This window comes from Triticum dicoccoides, chromosome 7B, assembly GCF_002162155.2.
Source record: "Triticum dicoccoides isolate Atlit2015 ecotype Zavitan chromosome 7B, WEW_v2.0, whole genome shotgun sequence".
In the NCBI taxonomy this organism is placed as follows: Eukaryota; Viridiplantae; Streptophyta; class Magnoliopsida; order Poales; family Poaceae; genus Triticum; species Triticum dicoccoides.
This window is the reverse complement of record NC_041393.1, coordinates 265900420-265911822: the sequence shown is the minus strand read 5'-3', so window position 1 is coordinate 265911822 and position 11403 is coordinate 265900420.

Sequence of the window (11403 nt, the reverse complement as noted above, 5' to 3'; positions counted from 1 at the left end):
GAATACGCCGGTGTGCACGTCTTTTTACTCGTACATCGGCCGGCGAGCTCGCATATGTAGGTGTTCAAATACCTGAAGCAAGCTATACTTAGAAGAAGAAGAAGAAAAGCAAGGGAGCCGCCGGAGGTGTGTGTGTATAATCGGGAAGTCACCAAGTTTACGAAACGAAACAACCGACCTCGATGTTTATCATTGAAAGGCATACGTGAAACAACCAAGGTATGTATTGGTTTATTTCCTTTTCTTGATGCAGACTTGGACATCGAGGAAAAAAACAGAAGGAAGAAACCAGGCGGCGGCTGTGTGCAGCCCCGGCTCTCTTATCCTATAAATATGAGACATCCAGCCACCACGTCCTAACAACTCACGCACGGAGAGCACGCAGGACAAAAATCCATCGACCACATCCAGCCACCACGATCCCAAAACTCACGTAGCAATAAGAAGTAGAAGGAGAGAAGAACAACGCCGGCGATCATACGTACAAGAAACAGGCACCTCGGCAGCAACATGAACACCAAGTTGATCTTCCCGAACGGTAAAGTTATCATCTAATCTCTGCTTCATCCTTTATTTTTACATGCATGCACAACACATGGTGGTGCGGTGGAGCTCGCGATCATGCAGCACTTCGTTGGCGTTATCATCATCTCCATCAAACTAACCAAGACGACGAGGCTACTCCCGGACTTCACCAAGGCGTGGAAGATGATGGTGTGTCGATGGGGCTGCCGGCGGGCAGCCTGTTGGCCTCCTTTGTGGTGGCCACCCTTGGTGATGAGGCCGACGACGTCTACTTCGTCAAAATGGAGCCCCGGAGGCACGGAGCTCATAGGGATTCCGCCTTGTGCCGCGGAGGATGCTGCCGCCGTGGAGTTCGCCAATACGACGCCAGTGTCAACTTCATCAAGCCGGCGCCATGGAGGACGAAGGCGTGGAGACTCGGGAGAATGCCGCTACCATGCCGCGATGGATGGCGCCACGGAGTTCACCAAGATGATGACAATGTCAACATCATCAACCCGGTGTCATAAGGATCGTGATGGGGAGCTCGCAAGAAGGACGCCCGCCATCCACTTTGTCATGCTGGAGCTACAGGACGAAGGCGTGGCGCCCGTTGGGGATGCCGCCAACATCTACTTTGTCAAGCTGGAGCCCGGACGCGTGGAGCTCGCAGGGATTCCACCGTGTGCCATGGAGGAAGGCGAGACGGAGCTCGGTAGGACGATGCCCGACTTCTTCTTCATCGAGTCGGTGTCATGGAGGACGGAGACGGAGCTCGCTAGGACGACGCCTGTCGTCTTCTTCATCAAGCCGGCGACATGGAGGACAAAGGCGTGGAGGCTCGCAACGAGGCTGCCACCGTGCCATGTTGGATAGCGGCGCGGAGCTCGCCAAGACGACGCCCATCGCCAACATCGTCAACCCGGTACCATGGAGAATCATGGCGTGGAACTCGCAAGGAGGACACCACCAACATCAACATCATCAAGCTGGACCAGAGGCATGGGAGAGGATGCCGCCGCGTGCCGGGAAGGATGACGGAGGCATGGAGCTCGCGGGACATCACCCCCAATGTCTTCCTCGTCAAGATGGAGCCCGCAACACGGAGCCAAGAAGATAACACACAACCTTGGTGATGCCCGCAACACGAAGTAGAGACGCGGTGCTGTCCATGACCTGGTGACCTGGAGGAGAAGATGGTGCCACATGATGCTCTCCATGACCTGGAGCCCATGAAGATGAGGCGTGATGGCGAGGAGGCGACGTGACTTCACTAACACCTACTCCCGATGGCCCCGTGAGGCGGTGCCCTTGTCTTGGAGGACCGCCGTAAACACGGCGTCTAGCTTAGACAAGGTGCCAACCACGCCGGCATTGCCGATACGAGTGAGCATTGGTTTTACACCGACGCCGGTCTCCTTAAGAATTCTCCCGCAAAGCGAACTGCTTGCATACCCCGATGAAGCCGCTCCATCATCAAGAAGTCTGAGCCAAGCAGGACCCATGCAACTTCAACATCGACTACATCAAGGCTGTCAAGATCGATGAGGTGCGACAGCGAGGGTGAACGTGGCCAGCACAAAGCCATGTTTTGAGCGGCACGTGTACCGACGAGGACACGGGCTTTGCCGCCGCCCACACCCCATACACACCATCATCATCATGCATGGAGATTGCGAAGCGAAGACGACGAAGACGACCACACAACTTACTCGGAGGTATCTCGTGGAGCAACCCGCGGGAGTAATTAACCAAGAGCTTTTCGAGGCCCTGGGAACCAGGAGACCGCACATCACCATAATCAAGCAGGCCGCGCTAGTAGGCCACGGAGCGCAACCATTTTTTCATGGGATCTTGTAATTGTTCATCCAAAGAGATAAATGAAATACTTGTTTCCCGTATCATTTTCTTTGTGTACTACGGTACACTGGCACGTCCGCATTTTTCCTTTTTCCCTGGCGCATGAGAGAAATCCATACTCCTTCCCTTCCCTTCCACCGGAGTGCACTTTAAGATTTTTCTCGTGTCAAACACCCAATTCAAGACAAGATTAGTTTCTTCATATCTCTGCAAAACCCGATCAAGGTTCCCTAAGCAATCATCAAAAGAAGTTTCGTAAACAAAAAAATCATCCACGAAAACCTCAACAATTTTTTCACAAAAGTCAGAGAATATAGTAGTCATACATCTTTGAAAGGTAGCAGGTGTATTGCATAAACCAAAAACCGAAGTATCCATCTAGAAAGCAAAAGTGTGTATGTTTTGATAATCTTTCTAGCATTTTATCAATGAAAGGTAGAGGATAATGATCTTTCCTAGTATCTTTGTTTAGTTTCCTAAAATCAATTACCATTTTATAACCTGTAATAATTCTGTGTGGCCTCAATTCATTTTTATCATTAGGAACAACAATTATTCCTCCCTTCTTAGGGACACAATGAACAGGACTTACCCATCTATGAGCAATAGTATAAACTATACCTGCTTCCAGAAGCTTACTTACCACTTCTTTCATCTTTGGATTTAATCGTCGTTGGTGACCAACAACTGGTTTAGCATCAGGCTCCATATTAATTTTATGCTGACATAGAGTGGGACTAATTCCCTTAAGATCATCAAGAGTATATCCAATAGCAACACGGTGCTTCCTCAAAGTTTTCAATAATCTCTTTTCTTCATGCTCTGAAAGGTTAGCACTAATAATAATAGGATATATCTTCTTTCATCGAGATAATCATATTTCAGAGTATCAGGTAATTTTTTATGATCGAACACAGGATCACTCTTGGGTGGTAGAGGATCTCTAAGAGTCTCAACAGGCAAATTATGTTTCAAGACATGCATTTGGTTAAAGAATATCTCATCTATTTCGTTTCTTTCATTCATAAACATGTCATTTTTATGGTCTAGCAAATATTGTTCTAAAGCATCGGTAGGAGGAATGGCAATAGAAGCAAGACCAATAATTTCATCCTTATTAGGTAATTCTTTATCACGAGGTTGTCTACAGAATTTGGCGAAATTAAACTCATGAGACACATCACCAAAATTAACACTGGTCGTTTCTTTAATGCGGTCAATTTTAGCATTCATCGTATTCAAGAAAGATCTTCTAAATATAATGGGAGAAAAATCATCTTGTGGAGAACCAAGAACTAGAAAATCAGTAGGGTATTTTATTTTCCCACACAAGACTGCAACATCTCTAACAATCCCAAGTGGCGTGATAGTATCTCTATTAGCAAGCTTAATACTAACATCAGTATCTTCTATTTCTGCGGGTGCTATATCATTCGTAATTTATTGATATAAAGTAAACGGGACAACACTCACACTAGCACCCAAATCACATAAGCCATGATAACAATGATCTCCTATTTTAACAGAGACAATAGGCATGCCAACAATAGGTGTATGTTTACCTTTTTCATCAGGTTTAGAAATTCTAGTAGCTTCATCACATAAATAAATAACATGCCCACCAATATTTTCATCCAAGAGATCTTTGACCATAGCAACATTAGGTTCAACTTTAATTTGTTCAGGGGGTGTAGGTGTTTTAGTATAACTCTTACGAACCACAGCTAAAGTTTTAGCATGTTCTTTTATCCTAACAGGAAAAGGTGGATTCTCAATATAAGCAGTAGTGTAGTGGACTTAACACGACAGATGCCCTATCAAAAGGACTTAGGTGCGGAGCCATCGCGACGTAGTTAGCTTTAATGGGTTAAACGAGACAAAGGACACAGGGGTTTTTCCCTAGGTTCGGCCCCTCTCAATGAGGTATAGGCCTACTCCTGCTTTAGGTTGTATTGCTTGGGTTTCGATTACTAGGGAGCGAATACGCTTGACCTAGCTCTCGGTTGATTGTTATCTTCCCTAACCCGCCGCCGGGTCACCCCTTTATATACACAGGTTGATAGCCAGTGGCTTATAGAGTCCCGGCCAGCTCATACACAACATGTCCGGCTCAGTGACTAACTGAGCTTGCCTTACAATACAAGTTACACATATGGCGGTTCATCCTCTTGGGCCTTAAGCCGCCTCTGGATCTTGGGCCTTCAATCGGCTTGCTTCATGACCCGCCATCTTCATCTTTAAGTCGCCAGTAGTATGACCCGACCCCTCCTGGGCGGGTCATACCCAATAGTTATATCCCCAACAATAGGCCACAAGTTGATTTGAACTTGTTTGCATCAATCTTGTGTGCTCGACTTGGCAAAATCTTGTGTCGTCAATTTTTATGAATTTTGCTATAACCCGCCATGACGTCAGCTCTTGGAAGCGTTAACTTGCCATGACGTCACCTTGCATTAGCTTCGCACAAAGCCCCTAATATCTCAATAGACCTTTATCTTTAATGGATCTTCCGAAATTCCAGGCGCTCGTGTAGCCACATAATCATTTTTTTGGCCTCCTCGATTGTTGCACATGCCATCCATCCATTGCCTTATAAATAGGGACAGGGGTCCTTTGTTTTCACTTTTACCCCCTGCCTTTGCCTCTTCTTCTCCTTCCTCTCGATTCTTCCATGACCAGAGCTATGCCGCCACCGTCGACCTTATCAACAGCTCGAAGCCAGGCCACTGCATCAACCTGAACGCGTCCAGAAATTGCAGCACTTCTCCGCTGTCCATCAGCACCAATAGGTATTCATCATTCCTTGCTACAGATCTGCATTAGGGTTCCGCTGTTCGTCAGAGTTCTTCTTTGTTCTTCTCTAGATCGCGTAGTTGATTCTGAGCATGACACTGAAAAACGCACAGTAGTAGTTCTAGCACCTTTTTCCAATCGCAGCAGATACTTTTCCTGCACAAGATCCATCTGAACACATGAGCTCTTCCACTAACCTTACTTTAGGTCTAGAATTTATTTTGTTTTCTGAACTGCCACAGATCCAAAGTGATAGCACCAAACTTCAGAATCTGTTTATCCAACACTTAGCAATTCCTCATTTATAGATCTGAAACATAACTGTTTGGGCGGCTTAGATGATAAACTGTGACCCGCCATGTATCATTAGTCCCCTTTTAAGTCATCAATAGATATTTGTGCATACCTAAATGCCATCTTCCGGCTTAACATATCAGCTCTTTCAGCACTTTACTTTCGAATCAACTGGCCGGCTTAACAATACAATCTTAAACCGGCAATATTTCTTTTAGGCCTTCATTTTCAAAATGCCTAAGACGGTCACTGCTCGCAACTGGGTCGTTTCCCGGGTCACGGAGGAAGCATTGAACGAATATGTTCAACCAGGCCTCCTAGCCAAAAAAATATGTCATCCATTCGAGGGTTCCAGGCACAGGAACTCCTCCTGAGCCCAAGTACGGTGAAGTAATTGTCTTCACTAATCATCTTCTCTGGGATTTTGGCTCTGCCGGCTCAAAATTCTTTCGTGATGTGCCGCACTTTTTCAAGCTCCATCCTCAAGATATTGGACCAAACTCTGTTTCAAACATCTGCAACTTTCAAGTGTTTTGCGAGGTGTACCTTCAACAGGAGACCACCGTAGAACTATTCAGGGAATTTTATTATTTAAACTGGCAGACCGAATTCACAGATAGGCCCAACCTAGAGTTAGGTGGCATTTCAGAGACGGAAAGAAGCAACTTTCCTAGCTGCCAAACTGCCCAGTCATCCCAAGGACTGGAACCAAACTTGGTTTTATTGCCCAGACACTTCTCCAGAAGGGGAAAATCCTCTGTCGGGTTATTGCGCCAGCCGGCTTAGCAACAGACATCCTCTTCTAGACCGCATCAGTACAGCGAAACGGAAAAAGTATATGCTTGTCTTTCCCAAGATCCAAGCCTTAATGGCCAATGGCTTGACCGGAATCGATCTGGTTCGGTGCTGGGTCGCCTGGAGAGTCCTGCCCTTAAGCTACGGCCTCGGCTTAATGTGCGAGTATACCGGTGATTTAAAAGATCCAAAACACCATTGCCAGATTTAGTTGACTGATGAAGATACCAATAACATGACCAAATCTCTGTCGAACGAGAGCTTGGCAGATTGCAGCAAAGCCGGACTAAACCCTTTCTGCACTCTCAACAAGCTATCGGGTGTAAGTTTTGTAAACAATTTTCAGTTGAATCATATTTTCATTTAAACTGTCCTCCTATAATCGTTTGACTTCCACAGGACGATTCTCCGTTTTGGAATAAGAAGCTACAGGACAAGTCGGGCAAGACGACCCGGACAAAGAATAAGGCTCAGAAAAAGCCTGCCAAGAAGAAGACCAACACCTCCGAGCTATTTGACTTGGAGGATATTGAGTTGGAGGTAGAACTTGACTCCCTTGGCTCATTTTTTTGTACATCTTATTGACAATGATCACTATCAGGATGACGCAGAAGGCAGCCATGCAGATGGCGAAGAGGTAACTATCCTTTCCTTCGACTCAGAACCTCTGCCAAGACAGGAAGTTCGTCAAGCAAGCCAGAAAGTAAGGTTTTCTCATCCTTTAGCTTATTTGGATCATAACTTTATTTTGAAGAAGCAGCAACATGAAGCTCACCGCACGACCCAGAACAGTGGAGGCGGGATTCTCTCCTCTGGCTTACCGAACACACTAGCTCCTCGCAAGCGCCGTCCAGAGGTTCCACCACTTTCCGACTTAGCATATCCCAAGGCGGGTCTTTTTCAACAACCTCTTAACCCTTCCGACTCAAATTACTAGGGAATATCTCATTCCTCCTCTGGCAACTCAATGAGGACTCACATCCCAGTCTTCAAGACTGTGCTCGGGTAAGAATGTTAAGTTTCTACTTTCAATCATGCACTCAATTGTCATATTAACCCTATTTTGTGCTTCATTTTCAGTGCTATGGCAAAGACCAGCAAAAATTTGAAGGTGACCAAAACTGCCGAAGACTCAAATCTTAATGAATCGGAGAAGCAAACAACAGAAACTTCTCTCCAAGCTGCTGAGGCCACCATTGATGACCCGCCACCAGAAGAGCACAACGTCACCATTGATCATATGGATGTTGATCCGGCCACTACCAAGCCGCCAAGTCCCATCAAGCCTACTAAAGAAAAGGCTGATGATGTTGTTATTACTGGGCTTGGTTGCATGGCGCCAGGCATCCCCACTGTCTTGTCTAAGCACAGTGCTAAGGATGAAATATCCGTTGCTGACAAAGGCAAATGGTCAGTGAATTTAGAGAGCTATGCCCAATACAACGCTCAAGAAATACACTCTGGTTATCTGAACCGCCTTCATACAAGTCGTGACTTTGAAGCCGGCTTAGTAAATCTTATGAAGGAACATTTTGAGGTAAGCACTAGAACCTTCTTCATATAAGTATACTTCTATCAGCCGCCAAGTCTACTAGATGTGATAGAATTGAATATGATGTAGACTTTAATAGCCTTATATATATCAAGATCAAAACAAGTAGCCACCAAGGGTCGGCTTAAACTAACAAGTTAAGCCGGGACTTCCAATAGTAGTGACCAACTTTGCACCTCACTACAAAAAAAATACACTTCCATGATGATACGTGTTTGTCACAGTAGGTCGTGTTTTTTGTCATGCATGTACATCCATGACGATTTTATGACGGAATCAAGATAGTCATACCTGTGCTGTCGTAGAAGTGTTCCATGACATTACCAAAATTATCATCACGGAAGTGTCCACTTCCATGACGATAAATCGCGCGTCACAGAAGTGCTTTCGTCAAGGGTGACCGACACGTGGCATCCACCATAATGGAACGCCGTTAAGCTATCGGGTTGGTTTTTGGATCCGATAACCCGTTAACAGCCCTGACCAATGGGGATTTTCCATGTGTAAAATCATCATTGGCTGGAGGAAACACGTGTCGGCTCATCGTTGGGACAGATGCCATCCACTCATTAGACGGAAGGCGCCTATGATATGTCAACACGTGGCACGGCCCAATAGAGGCCCATTCCTGTGATAAGGACGGCATGTTTGACTTGGTCAAAAGGTGGCGGGCCGGCCCATGGAAAGCCTGTTAACGGCATGTTTGCATATAGCCCATTTACAGCCCGCTAACCCAAGGCCCGTTACGCCCTGTCGGAATTAGGCCCAGTAGCGTCATCTGGGCCATCCAATATGATTCCAGTCCGTTTTCACTTCTGGTGCATGTATGGCCCATGACGTCTTTCGGCCCATATGAGGCCCTATGTAACTCTTGGTCTATTAACGGCCCGTGGTGAAACTGGCCCGTAATGAACAGTGTATCACTTTACACCCATTAACGGCCCATGGTGAAACTGGCCCGTAATGAAAAGTGTATCACTTTATACCCATTAACGGCTCGTTATTTCGTTGGGCCGTTTCTAGCCCATGTTATCTTTCGGCCTTCTCAGAGCCCATTTATTCTTGGGCTCATTTCCAGCATTCGTTTACTTATAGCCCGTTACTGTCATTTTCTGCTTGTGGGCCAAATTCAGCCCATGGTTATAGTCGGCCCGTTTGTGGTCCGTTAATACGTTGGGCCATTTTCGTAGCATCATCAAATACGGCCTATTAATGATGGCCCGTTATGGTCGGCCCATGAACGAACAATTCCAACTCTAGCCCTTTTACGGCCATAATGCGGTCTGTTTGGCCCATGTTTGGCCAATCGATCATACGGCCCATATAAGGCCCATTGATGATACGGCCTGCAGAAGGCCCATTGCTTCTATGGCCCGTAGGAGGCCCATTGTTTCTACGACCCATAGAAGGCCCACTATTTCTACGGCCAGTAGGAGGCCCAGTGTCACTACAGTAAATATTAGCCCATGGTTATTGTGGCCTAGTTTTAAAAAATAGGTTATTGCAGCCACTAGCAAACCGCGGAAAAAGAACTGCAAGGACTACAAGCAAACAAATAAACAAGACAACAAGGAAATAAATAAGCAAGCAACTAACGCTAGGCTATCACGGCTATTACACATATTACATCCACTAGGCATCAAAGTTTGCCACCAGTGCAAATATAGGGAACAAAGCAGCATATCATATACACTGGTTGTCAAAGTTGGCGACCAGCGCAAATAAACGCCGCAGCAAAATAAATCCAGAACTGAAACCACTTCAGAAGATCTCAAGAAACAATATCCTGGGTACCCATAATGCTGGCAAGATGTTTAGCAAGCTTATTAACTTTCTCTTGTTTGGCGCTTAAATCCTCCAGCGCTTGCTGTTGCAGCAGAAAATATGCATCTGAATTCTGCAGGGACTTCCTCAGTCCTTCAGCTTCCTGTCGCAGCACATTTGATCGATGTCTTTCAACTTGACATTGAGACTCAAGAAGACGAACTAATTCATGTAGTGAGTTCGAAGAGCTTGTGCCAGCAGTAGTGGCCAGTAACTCGAACACTACATCAAGAAAGGACTTTGGGTTCCCTCACTGTCGTCAAGATAGTTTTTCTCAGCTTTCTTGGAGACCAACAGGGATGTCTCACTATCTTGAACCTTATCTGCATTACTTCCTTTATCATTGGATAATGCGGTACTGTTCTCCAATATTTTTTCCGCATTCTAAAAGAGAAACAAGCAGACACATCACATGTTTACCATGTTGTATATGAAACACATTTTGGTAAATGAGTTCAGTAGTAAAGTGGAGAGGATAACATCATGAAACAAACATATATCTATGTACCATGGTCACTTTATGATCTATATCATTCTAGTTTTTGTTGCCAAATCAAGATAGAGACACAGTTCAAATAATATTTGTTCAAGACAAAGCAGAATAAACAGAATATAAGTGTGGGTAACTATAGAGCAATAACAACACTTGTAATGTGCATGACATGAGAACATAACTATTTATTCAATTGAAACTGAAATCAACATAGCACAGGTTACAACAGCAAACTAGTTAAAGAAATAGGTTTAAAACATACCTGTTGCGCCATTGGACTTTCAATTCCATCCTTCAAATTTGAAAATAGTTGGTATGAGTAAATACAGTAATGCAAGAGCAAAGGAGTATGAACCATAGCTACAGAACCTGACCTGAGAACAAATCTTATTCTCCTTTAAGCGTTGAGTTGGGATTCAGAGTGGTGGTCCTCGTGCTTTGGGCACTGCAGTTCCCTTACTAACTGCTCATGTTTGGGTGCTCTGTGCTTGAGACGGTGCTGTCTCAACTGGAACTGGGTTACTATCTGCCGGGGTTGGGGTTAGAAGGGGTGTAGCTGGTTCTCTATCCAACTGGGTAGGGGTACAATTTGCGAGAGTCTGGGTTATGTGTGGTGGATCTGGTCCTTGGGCTAGTACAACCGTGGTTCTATCTGCATCAACTGGTAGCACTATCTTTTCTGAAGACCGTGTTGTTACTCCCTTAGATACTGCCATCACACTCTCCAATTCAAATGGCTGATAAACAAGAAAAGTAATTGAAAGTATAGACATTGTATGATAGACATGTGCAATGGTTAGTGGGGAATAAAAGAGGGCATGAAATAATTCATACTTATGTTGTCTAACCAAACAAGATAGCATGACACAATTTCACATATATGATAGCTAACTAAACAGGATAGCATGAAACAATTTCACATTATGATGGCTAACTAAAAAAGATGGAAAGACATAGTTCAAAATATGAGACTATGTAAACAGGATGGCATGACATAACTATATAATGTGTTTATTAAATAGGTTGGCACGCCATAATTCACATATATTCACGGATAGAATGCCATAATTCAAAATATGATGACTGTAAACACTAAATAGGATGAGATGATATAACTATATGATGTCTTTATTAAAATATACTATGTGAACATGATGGCATGATATAATTCAAATATATGATTTATATAGTAAGCAAGTAAGCAGATGGCAATCCATATATGATGTAAAAACTAAGCAATGCAAGACAACATGCATGACATGGGTAATATAACCGTGCCAAGTTTGGG